The sequence below is a fragment of the Seriola lalandi genome, unplaced genomic scaffold (genome assembly GCF_002814215.2).
Source record: "Seriola lalandi dorsalis isolate HSWRI2012SDOR001 ecotype SW California unplaced genomic scaffold, Sedor1 jcf7180002054687, whole genome shotgun sequence".
In the NCBI taxonomy this organism is placed as follows: domain Eukaryota; kingdom Metazoa; phylum Chordata; class Actinopteri; order Carangiformes; family Carangidae; genus Seriola; species Seriola lalandi.
The window spans coordinates 153,886-176,308 of record NW_019525240.1 but is presented as its reverse complement, the minus strand read 5'-3'; the positions used below and the strand labels follow the sequence as shown (position 1 = coordinate 176,308).

Sequence of the window (22,423 nt, the reverse complement as noted above, 5' to 3'; positions counted from 1 at the left end):
ACAGACATTAACCTTTGGTTGGAAATGAAAATCGGGTTGACGTCAAAATCCAGTGTTGGTTAATTAAGAAACATCCCAGTCAGGGTCGTATAATAATAATAATAATAATAATAATAATAATAGTTAAATTAGTCCAGTTCATGATCCACTTCCCTTGGCTGAGGTGTTATACAGCCTGATGGCAGTGGGGACGAAGGTTATCCTGAACCTCTCTGTTCTGCAGCGCAGTGAGATAGTTGGCTGCAGCTGTAGCTGCTTCTCTGTCATATCACTGATATGATATTGGATGTCATATGAGCACACCTGGAGGTGTGCCCTAAGTATCCATTCTTCTTTCCTTCCCTTCATCCTTTACTGACGACCATACACCATTTAATACACCATTACTATATCTGGAAATAATCGTTACGGTACAACGTTTGCTACAATCAAAGATCGACCACACGCGTTAATGTACTCCATATCAGCACTCTAGGAATGCCTCAGATTACTTGGTCGGAAATAATTGTTGTACAATGTCAATTGTGACGTTTAGCAGAGTTGGGCTACAGAGTATCTTTCACCATACTTCAAGACTAGAAACCAACATCAATATCAACGTCAGCTGCTGTAGTTTTGTACGTGAAATTGATGCTAGCATTAGATATTGTCCTGGCACTGAATTGAAACATCAACCAAATACCTGCTACATGTTAGTTGCCAGCTGACTGCAGGCTGCTGGCTTTCTCCTACACTATGTTTGATACAACTGGACATGAGAGCACTGTTTCAGAGCTATCCCGCGAATTGTTGTGGTTAAATGTCCTACTGTTTCCCCGTTGATGTGCGTGAACCATCACCTTAACCTGAGCCCAGCGAAACAGTATCTGAAGGGGGAACAGACCGAAGCTCGATGTTATAACTGGTATTTTGTCCAGTGTAAAAGGGGTTTAAGATACAAGATCGGCAGATGTCGGTGATGCAGTGCTACATTTTATTTAGTTACGTTCAAATGACATGAACCAACTGTCATACGATGTAGCGCACAGATTGTTTGACTCAGGCTTTCGTTTGTTAGTTGCTAAGCTACGTGGTCAGCTAAGATTAAGTCAAACGCACAATGGTACACAGTATCAGCAATGAATTGATGAGAAACACCGAGCCCGGTTGTATTGGCTCCATAGCTCAGTGGTTAGAGCACTGGTCTTGTAAACCAGGGGTCGCGAGTTCGATCCTCGCTGGGGCCTGGGTGTTACTCGTTCACTTTTCCAAATCGACACGTTTCGGGCTACCTTTTGTTGGCATAATACGTAGCATGATCTGTACTCCGCAAATGTTAAAGGTTTGCAAACACGCCCACAGTACACTAAACAACCATAGCTCCACACTGACACCCTGTGGTCTTTAAAAGAGTTGCATGAAGTGGAGTAGACACACAGAGCAACATCAATCATAATAATGAGTTAAATGTTGAAAATATAGATTTTTCTTCTTCTTTTGTTTGACTATTGCATGGTAATTCAAGTCGTAATATATAATCAAAACATACCCTTAAACATAGTTGCAGGATGTGGAGTAGGCCTAAGCACTGAGACAAAGTCTAAATGACAGGCGTTTAATAGCAGCCAGTCAGTGTTTATTTTAGGGAACTTTCTTCTGTGTTGTGAAGTTCATTGATATGCTGCGCACTAGCTCTCACGAACTGGAGCCAGGCTGACCACCCTACACTCTGCCAATATGTGGCTCTGCCTCTCAGCCAGGTTCCCTGTACCATATCAGTCCTGAATCTCCTGACACAACCTGAACTCAAATGCTCCCTGATAAATATAAGTCAGGCAGTGACTGTCTCTACCAAACCACTGTTTTAATGACTATTAATGGCTATGTTTCAATGTGCATCCATTGTGTTTTGTTCCCTTTTACTTTCTCACACTAGTTGTTCATAGATAAATATATTTAGTAGGAATATAATCTTGAGGTATAGTTTAATAACAAATAACTTTATTTATATATCTATTATACTGTATATGATGAATTCTGAATTGTTCCTTCTCTCCCTTGTTTAATCACAACAACAGAAATGTCAAGGATGATAAACGTCTAAGACTTGTTTCCATTGTTGAAATAAGATGCTAACAAGTGCAAGTCTAGGTGACATCACCCTACTAACAAACCACACACAACACAATTACACAGTTATTGACACAATTAATATCATGTAATTTGCAATAAGATCACTCCAAATTATTACATAGCCTACAAGCTAACAAGCTTCCCGTATCTCTCTGGCTTCATCCAGCATATCAAATGAAATACATGGGCAGAGCTCAGTTTTTGTGTGAACATTACAAAATGTCCAGAATGCACCCTTTGCTTTTTTTTGTGATTAAACCTTATTATAGCTTTTTTCAGTTTACAAACGTGTATTTAAGACATAAAAGATTCACACATATAAAATATAAGGTAATAAAAAATAAAATAAGATAATAAGAACACAACATGCACATTCCTCAGTGACTTTTTTATATGATACATAAAGATCAGCGATGGGATAGATGAATATCACTTGCCTTGGCAATCATCTCTACCTATAGCAAAAGGGGCCCTGTCTTCCTGAATACATCTAGACTGTTATTAATTCTGTGGACAAGCTGCTCATAAGAAGCATGTCTCTCCATTCATTAGCACTGACATGCTCTTCTGACTTCCAATGTCTTAACACTATTCTACTCCCTGTTATTGAGGCTGGTGTCAGACATTTTACATTATGCAAAATACCCAACATGCATAATGCTGGATTCACACTGAGATCTGTCTCTAGTATGTTATTAATACAATTAACTATGTCTAATCAGAAGTTATGAACCATCTACATTCATATAGCATATGAGTCAGTTCCTGTTGCATCTCCATTTATTTATTTATTTAACATTTATTCCAAAGCCCCAACCTTGACATTTTTGATGGAGGACATGAATTCCTATTCTTTCTTCTAGTCTAAAAGATAAGGCGTGTCTGCTTGTCCCTGGCTGTGGAAAACCAAGGTTATTGTCTTTGGGTCGAAGTAGCTACCATGACACATTACCAAATCTCAGCATGCCCACTAGTAGACAAACAAGGCGAACAGCCAGCCTTGAACAAGGTATCACTGCCTTACAATCGGATACAGTTAGTGTGAGCACCCACTAGATGGCGGTGTGGTGTCATCCCAGTTTACATCTCCACTGCTTCAGCACTCAGCTTTTCATCCAGTTTGTAATTTGCATTGTGTACTAAGTGAATACCGAACAGTTGCTACGTTTGATTGTTTTCTGCTCCACAAAAAGACAAACTAGGAGGCAGATGCTTGAGAGAATCTTTTATTAATAATTTATGTGATGTGGTAGTTTGTTAAACACATGATCCACTGTGTGAGGAAAAGACACAATTCAAAAATGAAGATATTTTATTTAAAATAAAATAAAGTTCTCTTGTAAATGAAATTAAAATGAAGGAAAATAAATCTGTTGTAGGTATTACATTTGCAGGTAGATTAAACTATGCCAATAGTGATGATGGTGTTGTGGTTTCATGTCACTTTTTTGATGCTGTTGTTGCATTGTTAACAGACACAAATTAATTTTTAAGATGTGGTTATGCTGACATACTAGGGGCGCTAACCTATAGTTTGGCATACAACTATGGTCTATAGGTCGTAGGTAGTTAATTAGATCATTTTAAGTGAGAAAAGAAAAAGTCATTCTGCATAGTGATGAGGGCTAAAAGGTCTGCACTATAAAACATTAAGAGCAGATGTTATTTTCCCTCTGATTATCCAAAAATGTATATGAAATTTAGTAAATGTTTAGCCAATAATAGGAAGTTATAGTTATTTCTACCAACATGCAAAATTAATGGTGTGGTTCTTTAATACTGCTGCTGCAGGTCTGCAAGATGTTTTATCTCTTTTCTATTTGTGTCTTCTTTTTTGGGGGGGGGGCTTTTGTGCCTTTATTGGACAGGATAGTAGAGAGAGACAGGAAGTGGGGAGGCAGAGAGGGGGAACGACATGCAGCAAAGGGCCGTCCGATGCGGGACTCGAGCCGGGGCCGACTGCAGCGAGGAGTGTAGCCTCTACGCCTGCTTAGACCACTACGCCACACGACGCCCCTCTATTTGTGTCTTCTATGTGCAGTTGAACTTCCATGACGAGCATGGACTGAATTTTCTACTCTGCCTCTATTTTAAAACATTTGAATGAAATAGAATGTGTTGGACTGTGTAGTTGTCTACCTTCTGTTAGAGAAAAATGACTCAGCTCAAGTATTGGCGAGACTTGGATGTTTTGAAAAGTAAAACAAATGACCACAGATGCTGCTCCCAGAAATGTGAAGTTCACCCTGCAGGGGTCCAAACCTCCTGCACGTCATCTTCTCTCTCCTCCCAAATATTAGCTTTCACGCCCCACCCCTCTCTCTCCGCCTGAGGCCACTGGAGTGGCATCCCGGCTCCACAGGGAACACCAGGAATTTACACCTCCTCCTGTCAGGGCTGATGATCAGTGGAGTCCTCAAAGTGTGTGTGTGTGTGTGTGTGTGTGTGTGTGTGTGTGTGTGTGTGTGTGTGTGTGTTTGTGTGTGTGCGTGTGCGTGCATGCATGCATGCGTGTGTGTATGAGAAAGAGTGTGTTTCAACCTAGTACATACTCCCTACAAACATACTGCCACTCTCGGTGTTAACATACCTTCCTATGTGAAAATAATCAACCAGAATGAATGAATATAGTTAAATAATTGACATTGTGTTCTGTGTTCATGTGCATATGAACAGACAGTGGTTATGTGTTTCATCTCTTCTGATGATGCCATGTTTTGTAGATTTCATACAATGTTAGACTTCACAGAAAATGAGTTTATTGTTCCACTGTTATCATATGGATGTATTTACATGACATGCAGTGTAAGAATGTGCCATTTAACTATACGTTACAAAGTACATTAACATCTTGTGTTCATTGCATATAAATAGTAGTGTTATATTGCTTTTTCTGTGTGTCTAGTTTAATTCTAACAAGTATTAAGGGATGTTGTTGTTGAGCGTATTTGGGAACGTGCTTGACTTGTCTATTTACGGATCCAAAGCAACATATTTTGTCCATTATATCAATAAAGGTGTAGGCTAAATAACAGAAACACCTCTGTATAATGCAATATATATATCCTCCAAAATGATCATACAGTTGAATCAACAACCATCTGAAACAATCTTAATAAAATCATTATAACCTTCATGCAGGAGGATTTACTGCCGGACTGTTGTATTAGACTACATAAGTTTTAGTTACATGTTCCTAATGAATTGCCAACTGAGTGTATACTAGTAATTATCAGTTCACAGACTGCAAAGCGCCTGATTCATCTAGAAACTGATACACCAGGCAGCCAAAACATGCTGTGTAATAGTTTTATCATATATTATTATTATTATCATCAAATAATAATAATAATAATCTCTCTCTTACATTGTACTTTTATCATTGTACTTTTATCAGAGAACATTTTTACACAATAATTTTACTTCTGCTGTGGTAAAATGTCTTTTTATTAAAAACAGTTAGTGACATTCACGTGTTGATGTGCTGACGTCAGTGTGGCGTCTCATCTCCAGTCAGTTTCTGTTACTGGTAGAGATTATTGCTGCTCTGTCTGAGCACAGTTAATGTTGCTGTTTTCTTCATCACAGTGTCTAACTACCTGCTGTACATTTAAACTTACACTAGTTCTTCTCCAGCACTCAGAGCTCTCAGCTCCTTTTAGTGACTTTCACTGATTCAGCAGTTGTTAACCTGCTGTTCAGATGCTAGTTACTTTAGCTTAGCAGCCAGTTAGTGCTGGCCTCTCTCTCTCTTGCTCGGTGTGTCTTGGATCAACAGATGCACTTGTTCATCAGAGTGTGCTTTTGTTGTAACTTCAGTGTAGAGGATTGTGATGTTTATTACAACTTCAGTGATGTGTGCTGTCTTTCCTCTGACACACAGCTGCGCTCACTAAGCGAGCTGCTCGAGTCTGTATCCGTCTGTGTACACAGGATATTAGTCGTGTTCAGCAGCTCACTGTAGTTTTAATCAAACAATAATCAAGCAGGAGGAAATAGTTTATTTGTTGGGGTCTATTTTCAGCAGCGGATTGAACAACATTTGGTGTTATAGTGAGTGTTTCAGGCAGCAAGATAGTGTGTGTGAGACTGAGTCAAAATAAACTACAGTGTGTTTGTTCATGCTGTTGAAGGAACATGTCACTGATGTGTTTTAATAGTTTTTGGATATAGTGGAATAAGATATATCAGAGCTCATACACAATACTCGTTAGTAGGAGACAATCAGTGTTGGTTTGAGTCTGCACAAGAAGAAAACATGATAAATACACATTGATACACACTGATAAAAACATGCTGTAATAACGAGGCCCATGCTGCCATAGTGTTGTACGTTGTTTTATACTGCTCAACATGTTTAATTTGCTGTGTATATGTGGATGCTACACTATGTGGAACTTTTCAAAGTAAATGCACTGCAACAAAAAAATTCACTAAAATTCAATAAAATATGATAAGTTGGCATAATGACTAGAGAGAGCAGCCATCAATGGAGTCGTAGGTAGTCTCATGTATTAGACCCTTGGCCTTAAACACACATTTTCACGATGGTCTCTTTTTCATTCACACAGACAGGAACCATCTATTTATAGGCGGAGCGGTGACGCTGTGACTGACACCATCGGGTCATTGAGGAGAGATGATCTTCTACTCCCCCTCCCACCACCGCCTCACAGCTTGGGGTCTCTGACTCACACCAACATCCAGATCAACACTTAGGCACGAATATACGATCATCTTCAATCATACTCCTTTACTCTTAAGAACTGAAGAAATATCTTTAATATAACAACGTCATTGTCTTTTTGTGGATTCCCCTCCGTCACTTGGGCTATATTATAATTAGAGTTGCAATTTCCTGTGTGAAGGCCTCCAAGTGCAAAGGGAAGCCATATAATGCTCAACACCAGCTATGGTTACTCAAACCAACCAACTTATACCCCTCCAAGCGTTCCCCTGAAGGGTGTGAACACCACTGCATCGTTTTAAACCATAGATGTAACAGGAAAGGAAAATGACCGCAGCAAGAAAACACCTTCTGCTCTGATTTAACAAGTATTTTTAGATGTCTAACCTTTTTTGGCAGGATATGTAAAGTGAAGCCCTTCTCCTCCTTTAGCCCCTCTCAGCCTGTTTTGGACATAAAAGTCGGATGTACTTTCTTTTTCAGGGCCACGATCGACAGCGTGCAACTCTCAGTCCAAACACCTGCCTTTTGATTCACTCTGTGCAGTTATTTTGGTGGATGAATCACATGCAAGTAACAAAAGAAAGATGAGAGCCGTGGAGTTTGCTGGTAGCTTCATTTCCAGGCATCTTTGATGAGTCGCTTTACAAGCACATGTAAACTCAGTCACCACAGGCGAAGGCATGACTGACCTATTTCTGCAAAAACTAACACCTCTCCCCTGTGTTCTCCCTACGTCACCTTAATATGCCTCAGATGGCAAACAGTTCTTAGTTGACTTCAACAACCAGACTTTACTCTCTGACAGAACATTACAACCTCGCTTTGCAAAGCCTTGGTTTTCTATTCAGGCATGTTGTACTCCAATGACACTTGACCGGCATAAAAGCTGCACAAACACAGGAACTCAGCAAAGATAATGAGAGTAAACAGCAAAGGCACTCTCTGTGAGTGTGTGTGTGCATGCTCATAGACTCTCAGTGCGGATCTCAGTGTAATTCAGTCTGGACTAAGTGGTCGCAGCTTCAAAGCAAGAGACAAAGTCTGCTGTCTCTCTACAGCCAGGTAACTGTGTGTGTGTGTGTGTGTGTGTGATAGAGTGAGCTGACAGACTGGGTGAATGTGTGGCCTCACTGATAACCTCTAGAGAAAACAAGGTTTTATGAAGTCAATAGTCCACAGGACAATAAGCTAACCTTCCGTGGACGAGGTCCAGCTGTGGAGACGTCAGTTGTCAGTGCAGGAACACAATGGAGGGTAAACACAAGTTGTCTGAGAGCAGAGGGAGGTCAGCTTCCCCTAATGATTCCCTGGTACATCTGGACATTTGAGGAATTTAAACATTCAAGAACTGGAAAATTTGAGAAACTGAAATGTTCTGCAAGAGTTTTAGAGTCGACGCACTTTTTCAAAAAGTCACCTTTTCCTCATTTTTTATTTTTAACCTCTGCTTTTGTCTAATGTTGCTGTGCTTTCCAATCAGCTTCTACTGTTCAAGAGCGGCCATTAGGAAAGATGAATTTTTTCATTAGTCTAATCAGCCAGGTTCATTGGAGCAAACTTCACAGCATTTTCTTGAATTTTCTTGAAGACAGGAGCTGTGGCTGAGGAGAGCAGATGTGAAAGGTTCTAAACTCTAGGAAAAGTGAAAAAAGATAACAAATGACATTTGATCCACTAGTGTGTGAGATCTCTACATCACCAGGAAAATCTGTAATCAATCAGGCACATGTTAACTGCCCTGTGCAATGCCCCAAGTACGGCCCCTGATCTACCAAATTTAAGATGGATGCTCCCCGATTGTGGCGACTAATTTTGCTAATTTTGAGAAAATTATGATAAGAAAAATATATATGTAAAATATTATTTTTTATTAATCATTTAAGACAAATCATTTAACCTATAATTATTTTTTGGTAATATGTTGAAAATCTGTGTATCACATATGATACATCAGGTATTTTAGATATGTATTATTTATTATTGATGTGCATTTCAAATTCCCATCTAATTATCTGAGTAAAATGTCATCTTTAAAATGTCATCATGTGTTTTTATGTGCATTATTTTCATGTCTGTACAAAGAATTTGTGCAGATTTGAACCAACAGTGCTCATATTCCTGAGCACCATGGGATAGTGACAGATATAATGGTATATACTGTATAACACAATGTATAGTAATATACTGCAGTAAAATATTTGTATTTGATTAGTTAACTGGTAAAAATGCAATAGGTCTATTGCACTATTTATAGTATGCATTTGTATATTACTGTACATGAATAGAATTAATGTTATATAAATATAGTATATGCAGTGTAACCAAGCAGTTCAAGTGCTCTGGAATTTGTTTTGTTTTCGTATCATAATCACAATCTTTTGGATTAATTTAGCAATTGTTTGACACCAGTAGGCCTGTTATGCCGCATACGCTTTTTAGAGACCAACGCAGGAACCAGCATTGAAAAGTTTGAAAGACAGACGTATTGGATAGGCTATTTTTCATGGCTTTGAAAGTTGTGCTTGGACTTGGATACAGTTACCAGACAATAGCTGCATTTCCACCATAGGAACTTTCCCCAGGAACCAGGAACCTTTTGCGCGTTTCCACCGCAGGAACCAGGGTCTAAATTTAGTTCCTGGGTAATTGAGCGACCCCCAAAAAAGTCCCTGGTCGGGGGGGGTAGTACTTTCCAAAGGTTCAGGAACTTTGGGGGGTGTGGTCTGCAGTGCTGAACATTTCTGACTGGTCGAGTACTCGCTGCATTTTATTTCACCCGCCTGTTTAAAAGTCTGCAGTGAACGAGCACCAAGTGAGCAGACATATTTTCCACAGCGTGAAACGGGTCCGGGAGGAAGTAAGGAAACTGAAACAGGACTTCAAAACATAAAGGACCACAACAGCTGGAGTGGCTCGGGTCACGCGTCACGTATAATACGGGATCGTCCCGTATTTGAAAATAAAAAGCTTCTTCCTGTATTGAATGAATACGGGACGCGGTCAGGAGCAGGAACACTGTGAGGAGCATCCCCGTATGACTGTACACCAACAATACAAAACCAAACCAAACATGACCCATGTTATGTTATGTTATGTTATGTTGCTTTAAGTTGTGTTATATCACTTTCTTTTCTTGGCTTAGTTTTAGCGTTCATAGACACAGATATCTTCCCGCTCTGTGTTGTTTTTCCGTCCCACTTCATTACTGTATGGTTCAGTCACACCATTCTTACCAGCCTTGATTCCATACGCAGCAGTATACAGCTGTTTGTAGACAACATGGAGCGTTTAGCAGCTAAACCGTCAGATGTTTCTCTCAGGAGCTGGTGGAGACCAAACACAGAGCTGAAAGAGAGGAAACACTGGACTGAGATTCATCAGGCGACCAAACACCACATGAGTCATCATGTTGCTCTCTAACTGCTGGATGCGGAAACAGGCAACTGTTTGCTGACATAGTTGCCTTAATAAGTTTATTACTGTGTATAAAGCATATTCTGCAGCTCATTAATTAATTAATGCAGGATAATAGTTCTCTGCATTTCAGCCCTAAAAACTAAGACCTACATGTGTTCATGTTAAAACACATACCTGTGTGTCCTCTCAGCAGACCCACACGGCTTTCTTTAGACTGATACAATAGAAGCTGAGGTACAGACCTCCCCATCTGGCAGCTGATGTTCTTGATCCTCCCTCTGTGGACTGTACACACATCTGTCCCACGTAGCCCTTCCTCCCCGCACACACTGTGTGGATCGAATGTGGTCTACATGTGTTTGGCCATGTTGCCCCCCCCCCCCAGCTGAGTCACTTATAAATTAGTAATTGCTTCACCACGCCTGGCCCACAGGGTCTTAAGCTTTACATTTCAAGAGCTGTCATGCAGAAAGCCAGATGGCCAGTGTCGCTCAGACATTAAAATGACCATGCAGGCTACATCAATCATGAATTAGTAATGAAGTCACCTTCTAGAGAAAATGAAAAGCACTTTTGTTGTTTTCATTGTCATTCTTAGCTCACAAGAACAATGTCAGAATTGGATTTATTGAATCTTCATTTCTTTAAATTTTATTTAATTGGATTTTCTATTATTTAAGAAGTCGTCAAAACAAGCAGACAGACAATTCAGACAGCAAATAGAGACAGACTCACTAACTCACTAGAATTATTTTAGTTATTTGCAACTTAAAAATCAAAATTGAGCATCAACATTACAAAGACAGACACCTGTCTGCTGACTTCTGCTTTTGATCTGGTTTTGAGGGCTGAGACATTTTCAGCACTCTTCTCTACGCTTTCTTTACATGTTACATTTTGAAAGAAATGTTTACCGATCAAACATGGAAACAACATGGTTTACCTTTAAATATCAAACATGAACAAGAGACAATATCATGGACCAGTGGATTAATTAAGACCAGGTCAATTAATCCAACACAACAAACACAACAGACAAGTGTTAAGTGTTAAGACATTTATGTGAAGTGTGTAGTTTTACGAGTGATGAAGTCACCATGACTGATACTTGTGGTGTGTTTGATGACATCCAGCCAGTGTTCGTATGTATGTGTGACAATTTTGATACCACATAAATAGCACCACCTGCTGCCGTGCAGTGTGAGAGATGCTGGGGTTGTTGATTATCAAAACTCTGTCCCAGCTGACATTCTACTGCACAAGCTCACCACAATACTTTTGAAGGAGAAGGCCCTTTTGGTTTTGGGGAATGAGGTGGTCTGTGAGTTTTATTTTACTGCTTAAGTCCTTTGTCTGACCCTGACCCCTTTAAAGCAAGGCACATCCCAAGGAAAGGGGACTGCTCAAGATCTTCAGGGTCGGGATCAACAGGAAGCTGCTGGCTCAAGGCTAGCATGCTAGCAGCTAGCAGGCCTGAAGCTAAAGGCTAACTGACTGGGTGTTTAAAGGTCTCTTTTCCATTCACAATACAGGAGCATAGGGTTAGTTATTAAGTAAATTAAGTTATTTCTGCTGAGTTAAGTAAAGTAATTTCAAAATAAAACAGAAGTAACAAAAAGTGGCAGATCATGACACATCTGCAAAGACAACTGTTGATTGTGACTGTGTTTGTTTGTTTCATTTGTTTTCCCCATCTGCCTGTAGCAGCTGATGACCTGGTTAAGGTTGGGAAACTTATCAGAATATTGAAAAAAATCAATAGTCACTTGAAGCACAAGACAAACAAAGTCACATTCCCCTCCCCTTACCTTGGCCACAGAGCCTTTCATGCATGAAGTACATTATTCACACTGGAGACTCATGATGTAAGAGTGAACCTGGGGAGAGGGTTGGCCAGACATCTGGAGTAGAGGCAGTCTATAGCACATACTGTAAGACTGACAACATCTGTAAACTGACCTCAGCTTGGCCTTACTACTATCAATGCACAGTTAACCCTCCTTGTGCACCTTCACCAAAGACTGCGTATGCTACAATTCTGTTCATGAATTATTATTTTATAGACCATGAGCAAACAAACTCTGTGTGTGAACACACTCTAAAGCATGGACAGTGTGGTCCCTGTTCTTCTGATGAATGTAGAAATAGTCAATGCTAAAGACCATTGTATGGGTATTCAAATGAATAAATATGCAAGTAACTTTATTTTCTAAAGAAATATAGCTCTTCCTATGCAGTCAGTTGTATATCGTATTCATTTTTTTAAATGTTAAAATTATGTAAAATTTTGTCATTCTTGTAATTCTGTGTAATATTAATTAGGCATGTCCATTTTTAAAAGCAAATTCAAGACCTACCTATTTAGTCTGGCTTTTAATTGAATTTTATTTATTTATCTTTCTATTCATTTATATATTTTAAGCTGTTTTACTGTCCTTTTATTATTTGATTACTTTCTGGATTGTTTTCCTTTTAATACCCTACTTTTATTTCTGGTTATTCTGTTTTTTATTTTTTCCTAACATCTCCTCTCTTTTAGCATTTTATTATTTTGTCCTTACTATTTTGTCTTCATTTTATTGCTAACATGCATCTGTCAAAACTGAAGTCACATTGTCAAAACGCTTCAGTCAGTGAAAGAGTTGAAAAGAGACCTTTATGTGGACCGAACTGTGACTCATTTTTCATTGCTTTCACACAAAATGCATTCAATGACCACATTTTCCAAAATCCATGATCTCTTCTCTCATTCATTCTCCACAACTATCAAAACACTATATATTTACAACACGTTTCAAATGCTAACACACTGTTTTCAAAACTGTTAAAAACACATGCAAAACAGAATGGTGGCAAATCTCATGCATTTCTGCAGGAACCATATTGAAATATATAGAAAATCTCAGCAGAATATTTTCAATATTTCAATTTGAAGCAGTTGTATACTGTACCCTTTGTTTTTTTTAAGTCAGTGTGGTATGAGTGACAGTGGATGCTCTCTGAATGAGAAGTGTTGTCAGTGTTGTGGTTGAACTAGCTCTTATATTTACACATGTATAAAGTGTTTTTGTGGTTTGAGTGAGTTTTTGAGGTGAGAGTAACTGTTTGGCCAAGATGCATGTTTTGAAAAAGTGGCTTCAGTATTGACCAATGCTTGTTAGCAGTTGAAAAAAACTGTAATATATGTCCTCTATGTTAGTATTTCATTATTTTATCTTTCTCTCTCTCTATCTTTGCTCTCTGTGTTTCCACAGTTCCTGTTATTATTGTATTGTTTTTATTGTTTTTATTTATTACTTGGTCAATTATTGTTGTTGTGTTGCATTTAGTGTGTGTTTGTGTGTGTGTGTGTGTGTGTGTGTGTGCGTGCGTGTGCGTGTGCGTGTGCGTGTGTGTGTGTGTGTGTGTGTGTGTGTGTGTGTGTGTGTGTGTGTGTGTGTGTGTTAGGGGGTGAGGATGTTTTTTACTGATGCTGTAAAGCACTTTGTGTTACACTGTATGAAAAATGCTATACAAAGTCTGATTGACTGATTGATGTGATAAATGAATCTTGTTTTAATATTATTTTCAGGTTTTTTGATAAATGTTTACCTTTGAAAATATGCTGACACAAGAAAAAGATTGTGATAATAATTGATCATGTGACCCTCATGTAAAAGAAGCCACAGGTAAAACATGTTGTGTGCTCTTATTAAAGCCACAGTGATGTCGTAACAGTGCGCAGTGGTTCCTTTTGATCTTCAACCAACCAGCAGCTGATCTCTAATGCTGGCTGTGCATGGGGAGCTCTGTTTACCTTAGTAATATTTGCTTACACATATCTTAACATCTGTTTGGGTCTCCATGTCAGAGCCAAACACACAGACATAGTGTTGTTCAAAGCTCTGGTTTCATGCATGAGGGTTGAGTGTGGCGGGTCAGTGAATAAATTAGATAAGTTCTGGGAAGTGGCTCAGGAGTAAACACATCTAATGGCATAATTCATGGCCGGACCTGAGCCTGAATGAGAGGGAGCTGTGTTCAGGATGAGTGCTCGTCTCTGGCAGCTCACACAAAAACACATATGCTGTGTATACTGGCCTGATGAGGAATAGTAAAGCTGCAGATAACTCCTGACTAACTGTCAGGTGGATGTGGATGAGATACTGCAAAGAAATGAACACTGTGTTTTGTATTAGATTGATTCTTTCAACATGAAATACTCGTAAAACACGACAACATGGACCATAAACTGCGCAGGGACAGAGGCAGCACCTTATGTTTATGTTGGTAAATGTAAATTTAACTCACAGCAAATATTGATCTTGCTTCCTGTTGATCCCGACCCTGAAGGTCTTGAGCAGTCGCCTTTCCTTGGGATGTGCCTTGCTTAAAAAAAAAAATTACAATTTACAATTTAACTTTTCAACTGATTTTTTTAAACACATTTTCACTCATCCGTCGTTATCCCACATAACGCTGAAACACTGCACACAACACATTTGCTCACCTTTATTTTAGTGGGAACAGTGAGTCTGTGTCTTTGATGCGCTGTAGAAAGGAATAAATGCAGATCGTCTTTTACCCGCAGCCGTGACCGGTACTTGCTTTTAATCGTATGTGTATGTGTATGGTATGATGCCTCGGTTGCCCTGGTATTTACAGTACCAAATGTCTGGATGGCTTTCTTCTGGGACTGCAATTCATTAAGCCTCTTATCAAAAAACTCCCGCGGCTTGGTTGTTAAATTGTGGTGCTTAGTTTCAATGTGGCGCCGGAGTTTACATGGTCGCATACTGTCGTTAGCTAGCACCTCTTTGCAAATAACACACTGTGGCAGCGGAGCATCGTCAGGACCAATGCATGAAAAACCAAACCTTAAATAATCAGGGTCATACTTCCTCCGTTTTCTGCTCGCCTCTGTGCCCACTCTCACTTTCACCTGAGGCACTAAAAATCGATCCATTTGCTGTAGTTAGCTAACCAGATGATACACTTTTTTTCCTTTCTTTTCGGGACTCCCCTGAAGTCCTCTGGCGCCCCCCTGGGGAGGCGCACCTCACACTTTGAAAACCGCTGCCCTAGGGGATAAATAAAGTATCTATCTATCTATCTATCTATCTATCTATCTATCTATCTATCTATCTATCTATCTAAAGTAATCAGCGTTTCTTCTCAGATCATATTAAGTACTTGATTCATTGTTCTGACGATGTTGCCGTTGATAACCAGCTTCATAGTACCAGTTATCCAGGATGGCCAATGTTAGTTAACCTAGATAACTAAAAGTTATGCTGGACATGTTGAACATGCTTTGTAGTACAGGCCTCGGGTTTGGGGTATCCATTTTGCCACCGCCACTTTTACCTACCATCACTAATCCATCCTTGAGTTCAAGTGAATGTTTGTATCAATTTATGAAGAAATTCCTTCAAGGTGTTTCTGAGTCCCAGTGGACATTTGTGCCAAATTTGAACAGGGTTCACTTGAGGAGTCCTTGAGATATTTTCCAAAGCCGTGTTTTGTGAGGTCACAATGACCTTGACCCTTGACCACCAAAATTGAATCAGTTCTTAAAATTTGGCACAAATATTCAGTTGGACTCAAAGATGAAGTGATTAGATTTTGGGGGTCAAAGGTGGGGTGAACTCACAAAACATCATTTTGGCTTTGTGAATGCAATATCAGTAACGCCTTGAAGGAACTTTATTCAAATCTGGTACAAACATTCACTTGGACTAAAGGACGAACTGGTTAGATTTTGGTGGCTAAAGGTCAAAGGTCAAGGTCATGTTAACCTCAGAAATGACTCTGGACAAACAGGGATGTATTAGTATTATCATAGATTTATATTTTGACTTATTGAGAGATAGAAAGAACAAAAAACGAGAAAAGAAGAATATAAATATACCCCTTACAGAGGTCATGGTCCAGACCCTAGGGAGGAGGCAGACCACCAGTGACAAGCCCCTGTCTCCTAACCTGGACCTCCCAGACCCTCAAGGAGGGAGTTCGTTCTTGTGGGGTGAGAAGGTTTAATTCTCAATGCAGATAACTATTCAATCCAAAATAAGTTTCAGGCTGACAGAAGTAACAACACAAGACACATCTGGGCCTGTATTCACAAAGCATTTTATCTAACCACTAAGAGTTCTCCTAAATCGCACTAAAAGTTTCTAACTAAAGTTTTCTATTAAATTCTCTTCACAAAGCTGCTGAGACCAACTTGTGAGAGAGCGAAAACTCCTGAGCTAAGAGTGTGACTGCGTTGCTATGGCTGATGTCAATTTTCATGAACAAGCTTGTTTACAGGGAGCACAGCGATTGGTTGATGAAAAACCATCTGTGCTGGTGAAAACACACCACTAACCCTAAACCTACGCAACATCCCACAGTAATAATAAAAAAAACAGTGAGACATAAACGAATACAAATTAAATAGTAACAGATTAGGTGCTGTTTATAAAAGTAGTGCATTCTCCAAAATACATCCATATGATCAGGTTTGTGTCGACCTGGGAACATTTAATTTTGTTGTAAAAACTTGCATTCAATTCTCTAGAGTGAAAAAAAGCTCTCCTGTCATGAACTACCTAACTAAAGCTAACTGGCAGTTTAGTAGCCACAGCCTGTTGTAGCTGCACCTTTTTCTAATGTAACTGTGGTCCCGGCTTTTGGTTGAAGTGTGAGAAGATTTCCCCTGTCTTCCACCAGGTAACATCCAGCTGGAATATGATCCTTTCAAACAGCTGCCTCAGGTCACCCCCCATTCTGATCCATATGAATCTTCTGTAGATCCTGGACACTGTACAGCAATGTCTACAACTGTATAGGCAGCATCGAATACAACCTGTGTGTTGATGGTGTGATTTTGTTTTTATGTTTACAATTACCTCCTCCTCCTTTGGTGATGCAATCATTTTTACATGCGTTCCATCTGTGGCACCGATCACACCTGGTTGACCGGCCATGAAGCTGCTTTATTTCTCTGTAGTTGTTGAACATCTAAAAGAAATCGTATGAATTGTCGTATGATGTCGGGTCAGAGCGCATTTATTGTTTGGTGAACACATCAGCTTTTCTCTGTTGCCAAATAGCAGCGTTGCCAAACACTTAATTTCCGCACTGATTGTGTTTTTTCAGTTGGTAACAGATGTTATCGCATCCCTCGCACACTCCACAATTATCATTATTCCCTCATTACTGAGTCGTATCTTTTAAGTAATTCAGCATCTTTTAAGGTTTGAAGAACATTGCAATTTAGAATGACATCAGCCCTTTAAGATTAAGATTCTTTGGTCTTAATGAGTAAGGAGTCCTCTCGACTACTTCTAAGTTCTCCCAGACGTAGGAGTTACTTTTAGTGGCTTTGTGAATTACTCTTAGTCAAAAAAAGCCCATTGTCTTTAAGGAGTTTCTTCTAAATCAGCAAGTTAGGAGATACTTTAAAGATGCTTTGCGAATACAGGCCCTGATCTTTAGAATTTGTTGAATAAAGACATGTTTGGTGTGGATGTACTTTGAGGGAGAGGTCACCCAAGGAATCAGTAAGCAAATAGTTTTTTCTATCAATCTTTGAAAAATGTATGATGCATAATTACCACTATGGCCTGGCTTTGAGCCAAGAGAGAGACAACACTGACACACGCACACACGCGCACGTGCACGCACACACGCACGCACGCACACACACACACACACACACAAAAGGTCAGTTCAAAAAGCTTTTATCAGCAGAGCTCCTGTTTGCTTTTCTCTCTCTTTAATCACTTCTCTCCATCTTTCTCCTCCCTCCAGTCTCTGATCATCTGTCCCCAGAGAATTCCCTGAGAAAGATATATCCCTGCTCTCCAGTCCTGTAAACACAACAACAGCATTTATAGGCAGAAGTTTCAGAGGGGAGGCCAATAAATCAGTGAGATACACTGTGATAACTGGGCTTTCAACTCACTCACGGTGTGTTAGCTTACCTTTAAGTGGTTAAATATCACCAGCATGTGTGTGCTATCTAGTTTTTGCTATTGCTACATAGCCAAAATTAGCATTAACAGCTGTTTACTTACCACTCTAGAAGAATTGTGAGTTTAGCATCAAACTTGACTGGTAGATGTTTTCACTGGGGACCCTGAAGACCAGCACAGCAGTAATTCATGAGAACACACAAACAGCCATGAAGCCGCTCTGTAATGCCTCTCTTTGTTTTTCTGTTTGCAGGAGCAGATCTCCTCGTACTCAGCCCCGCTGACCGACTCTCACTACTGTTTTTTCATTTGATCTCCCGGCAGGAGGTAAAGCAAATGCTTCCAACACCGCCCCTGCTTGTGTTCCCACAGTGCTTTATTTTGAGTCCAAACAGATGACCATGCAGGTATGGTTATCTTGAACCTAAGCCCACGTCCTCCCCACTGCAGACTTTGAAGTCCACATCAGAGGTGTAAAACACTGACAGCGTGCTTCTCCTCTTTGTGAACCCAGGGGCTGGATGGGAGTTGAACAGCTCAGTCATGTTGCTTTAGGGATGAACAATATTGTAATTTACTTGAAACTGACACATACACTGTGCCTCCATAACCGTTCATTTTACACAATCATTTCATAATAACGCTACTAGTTACTTCTTTATCTCAGTTACATATAAAAATAAAACCCATGCAGATTTATTTGTTTTACTTCACTATCCTTTAAAAATGAATTTAAAAAAACATGTAACATTTTATAGTAAGGGTACAAAACAAAATGCATAAGTAATACAGGAGTTCTGATGCATTATAAATTCCTGCTCACAGACAAAACCAGATCTTCACTGACATTTTCAGCAACATATTTCTCCACACATCATTTTATGTTTTATATATGTTTGTATAAAAAAACAAATTTTCCTTAGAAAACAAACTCCTGATGGTTGTATGGATATTAAAGGTTTGGAAGATACACTCACAAAGCATGTAACTGAGGAACAGAACTGAAGTCAATGCCAGGGCTAAATTGGCAATGAAATGTTGTGCCAGCAGTTTAACGCAGAACACATTCCAGTGCAAACAAGTGAACTCTAAAACAGATGTTTTTTTTTAATGCTGATCTGGTATCAGAGAAACAATAACTTTTGTTTGTCTCATTTACCTGGCTTTGCTCTGGTTTTGCATCACTCTTTATACACGGGTTGGATTACTCACACTCACTACTGGGAAAGTGAAAAGACACATTCCTAACTGTTGCCCCTGAGCACTGGCCTGAAGCCCCCCACCCCCCTCCTTCTGCACAGATCACTCTAAACTCCTCGGCAACAAATGAAATGTACCTACTTTACACCAGACTAGATTAACACAAAGTGCTAAAAGAGTGTTGATTTGTGGTTGATAAGCTTTAAATATTTCACAAATTTGAAACGACTTCAGTCTTTAGGTTTTAATTACACCTGTTTGACGAGTGAGACCGCGGAATAACAAGAGTCAGGAAATGTTTCCCTTTAACTCCTGAACCAGAAGCTTTGATTCAGAGGCCAACTCCAGCCTCCAGTTCAGATCCAAATCTCTGAGTGTGTGCTGCCAACAGCCAGTTAGCTGCCAAGCAAGTTAGGAAACTGATGTAGCATGATTGCATGTAAACGCAAAAGACACATGAGGACGTGTATAAACACAGACACACACACAACCACACACACACACACACACACACACAGTCAGCATGTTCAATGCCATCTAACTTACAACTGAGATCTGTCCAGTCATTGGCTGTTTAAGGTGAATGGATCAATTGGTCCAGTGTGTATGAATAACACAAGGTGAAGTTCCCCTGTGGCTTCTGTCTGAACACAGGCTGACAGTTGTCAAACACTCAGCTTCTTCAGGCTTTTCAACCAGGCTCTCTGCAGCACGTTGTTGATCCTGGCTCCACACAATCCAGCTTCATCCATTAAATATACACATGCACACATTCCTGTTAGAACAGCATGTAGTGTGCGCTCTGGATATCACTGCTCACATTTCATCTTCATACATACTGCTTTTATGGGTGATTTAAAAGGCCATTTCATTGTAGCATTTAGCATGTGTGTAGCATGATTAGAAGCAGAGATGATGATCAGTGTGATATGTCAACTCAATAAAGCTAAAATGATGAGAGGGACATAACAGAGTTGAAGAACAGCATTGTTTGATGAGTGGTTCATTAGTGGTTGGTGGTTTGCTGAAAACACAAGCACTGAGTGAGGTTATAAAAGGGTAATGGCTTATACCTGGATTCACCAGTGCACTTATGAACAAACACTGAGTTCATTCAGTACTTCTCCTGTCCCACCCAATGTGTCGACCCGCGGCAGGGATATGGCATGAAACCTGAGGCTGAGAAGAGGATCCGCTGGGTCCTGGACCTGCTAATGTGCTGAAATCCCAGGGTTTATTCAGCTGGAGCAGCTGGAGGATTGACCTGCACTAACATAGGCCCTGTTCAGACCTGGTATTAACATGCGTCTTCAGTGATCCGATCACAAGTGGTCAGCTCTAAGTACATCAGTTCACACCTGGCTTTAAAATTCATCCTTACATGCTTCTCGATTGACCTCTAGTGATCGGATCTCACTTCCCTGCTTTATATGCAAATAAACAGCTATGAGTTGTAGTTTTTAGCCAATCGACAGACGGGTCCGTTGCCATTGTGCTTGTGTGTGTGAGTGAGAGAGAGCAAGCGACAGAGAGAGAGCGAGCGGGGCACGTAGGGGTTGAGCGAATGAATGAGCTGCACGCACGTCTTACAGTGAAATAAAGTTTAAAGTATTAATTAAAAGCTGTGTGTTTTGATTTCTGGTACTAAAAAGAGGATTGATTTCAGCTGTTCGGTATGGAAGGCATGTATTATATCTATGGTACTAAAATGCTGCCAAACGGCAAGGAACTGAACCAGAAACTGTGAGTTTCACTTTAAATTAGTTTCATCCCTTTATTCCTGAGGTTACATTTCGTAATCTGTCGACATCCATGCTGGTGAGATTTTCGAACATTTACCTGATGTTTGTCATCTGGAAAACACAAATGTGAACATAATACACTTATTGGACATGTGCGTCTGTCCTGGAGAGTTAAGATTAATAAGACAAACCACCCAAAACCAGACCACCCAAACCTAAACCAACCCAGACCAAACCAATTTAAACCAAACCAAATAAAGCCAAACCAACCCATCCCATCCAAAACCAAATCAATCTAAACCAAACCAAACCAAACAAAACCAACCCAAACAAAACACACCAGCCAACCCAAACAACCCAAACAACCCAAACCAAACCAAACCAAACCAAACCAGCTAATGTTTCCAGGTCGCTTAGCTGTTACTCTGCTGCTAACAGTGGATTATCAAACCAGAGAAGCTTCAACGATCAGTAAGTATGGTTGCTCTTGCTACAATAAGCTGGCAGTGAATTGAGAGCCATGTTATCAGCTAAATAGTTCCCACATTTCACTGCTCCAACATCAACAGCTGATCAGGCGGAACTGGTTCGCTGGACGTTATCAGGCTTTAACTACAGAGTGAAAACTGAGCTCACAAATCTGATGGGTTGAGGCTAAAACCATTTCAATACATTAAAAACATCAATCCACACTGAAGTTCTTTTATAACTGAACTATCTTTCATTCAACAGAACCAAGAATGTTTCCACTTTGACAGGTTGTATAGTTTTAGTTGTTTTTTCCAGTGTTGCTGACATCCCACTGTGAGCCTGTGTGTGCCTGCATAGAGATGGAAATAATATATGTATGAGTCACATTTGATCATGTTTTCGTGTGTTTGTTTTGCACTTAATGTAATGTGTGGTAATCAGAGACACTGACAGTCAAGAGGGGATCGCTGTGCCCTGTCAAATCCACGATGAGACGGACTGACAGATGGACAGACAAAAAGAGAGAAAGCAAACAACCTGCACATGTTTCTGTGAATGTGGACGGACGAGCAAACTTCCTGTGCACATCATCTATTCCATCAAAGCTGGCTACGATGGTTTGTCTCTAACAGGCGCTAAATATCAATCAAAAGCCTCATAACGTCCAACAGGATGAAGTTCTTAAAACAACATGCTGTTAGTGTCAGAATCCAGCAAGTCTCAGAACAGCAGGAGGGAGGAGGACACTTAAAAAGCTCCCTATGTTTACTGAGAGTCTCTGTTTCCCCTCTATTGTTGACTACTACATACACAGACTTACACAAAGACAAGTGTGTGTGTGTGTGTGGGGG

At 40.0% G+C, this 22,423-nt stretch overlaps 1 non-coding gene across 1 annotated transcript; it reads left to right on the top strand.

Annotated features, from left to right (window-relative positions):
• Positions 1–1,153: 1,153 nt before the first annotated feature.
• trnat-ugu (transfer RNA threonine (anticodon UGU)) lies at positions 1,154–1,226 on the top strand. The gene has a single exon. It is a non-coding gene; the product is annotated as a tRNA-Thr (tRNA).
• The last annotated feature ends 21,197 nt before the right edge of the window (positions 1,227–22,423 follow it).